Source organism: Coturnix japonica, unplaced genomic scaffold (genome assembly GCF_001577835.2).
Source record: "Coturnix japonica isolate 7356 unplaced genomic scaffold, Coturnix japonica 2.1 chrUnrandom512, whole genome shotgun sequence".
Classification (NCBI taxonomy): domain Eukaryota; kingdom Metazoa; phylum Chordata; class Aves; order Galliformes; family Phasianidae; genus Coturnix; species Coturnix japonica.
In genome coordinates, this window is record NW_015439900.1 from 15,554 (window position 1) to 16,966 (window position 1,413).

Here is a 1,413-nt window from a genome sequence, read left to right on the forward strand (position 1 = left end):
GGGGCAGCCCCACACTTATGGGTCCCCCCCAGTCCTCAGCCCCACACTTATGGGTCCCCCCCAGTCCTCAGCCCCACACTTATGGGGCAGCCCCACACCTCAGCTATGCCCCACATCTCAGCTCAGCCCCACACTTATGGGGCAGCCCCACACCTTAACTCAGCCCCACACTTATGGGGCAGCCCCACATCTCAGCTCAGCCCCACACTTATGGGGCAGCCCCACACCTTAACTCAGCCCCACACTTATGGGGCAGCCCCACATCTCAGCTCTGCCCCACACTTATGGGGCAGCCCCACCGTTATCCCCCACCTGTCCGTGCTCCGTTCTCCCATCCGTCCCCGTCGCAGTGGGGCAGAGCGGCTGCTATGGGGCAGAGGAAGAGGAGGCTGAAGGCGATGTGTGGGGCAGCCATGGGCTCCATAGGATTCTATGGGGCGGGATGTGTGGGGCGGAGGCAACACTCACCCAACGGGTTCCCCCACCGCCCCCGCATTATGGGGCGCTATAAGGACACGGCCGCCCCATAGCGACGCCCTATAGAGCCGCCCCATAGCGCCGCCCCATAGGGTTGCCCCATAGGGACAGGGCCGCCCCATAGCGCCGCCCTATAGAGCCGCCCCATAGAACCGCCCCATAGGGACAGGGCCGCCCCATAGGGCTGCCCCATAGGGTTGCCCCATAGGGACACGGCCGCCCCATAGCGATGCCCTATAGAGCCGCCCCATAGCTCTGCCCCATAGAACCGCCCCATAGGGACAGGTCCGCCCCATAGGGGTGCCCCATAGCGCCGCCCCATAGCTCCGCCCTATAGGGCCGCCCCATAGAGCAGCCCCATATGACAGCCCTATAGGGCTGCCCCATAACTCCGCCCCATAGGGACAGGTCCGCCCCATAGCGCCGCCCCATAGGGTTGCCCCATAGGGACAGAGCCGCCCCATAGCGCCGCCCTATAGAGCCGCCCCATAGGGTTACCCCATACGGCAGCCCCATAGCGCCGCCCCATAGCGACGCCCTATAGAGCCGCCCTATAGCGCCGCCCTATAGGGCTGCCCCATAACTCCGTCCCATAGGGCTGCCCCATAGCGCCGCCCTATAGAACAGCTCCATAGGGTCGCCCTATAGGGCTGCCCCATAAGTCCGCCCCATAGGGACACGGTCGCCCCATAGGGCTGCCCCATAGCTCTGCCCCATAGAGCAGCCTCATAGCTCCTCCCCATAACGCTGCCCTATAGGGCTGCCCCATAGAGCAGCCCCATATGACAGCCCCATAGGGCTGCCCCATAACTCCGCCCCATAGAGCATCCCCATAGAGCAGCCCCATATGACAGCCCCATAGGGCTGCCCCATAACTCCGCCCCATAGAGCATCCCCATAGAGCACCCCATATGACAGCCCCATAGGGCTGCCCCA

General features: G+C 64.5%; 1 long non-coding RNA gene across 1 annotated transcript in view; it reads right to left on the reverse strand.

Moving 5' to 3' along the window:
- LOC107307218 overlaps positions 1–1,294 on the reverse strand; it is a 4,263-nt gene extending 2,969 nt beyond the window's left edge. The window contains exon 1 of the long non-coding RNA XR_001552358.2: positions 313–1,294. This is a non-coding gene — a long non-coding RNA (uncharacterized LOC107307218). The remainder of the gene's footprint in view (positions 1–312) is intronic.
- Positions 1,295–1,413: the final 119 nt, after the last annotated feature.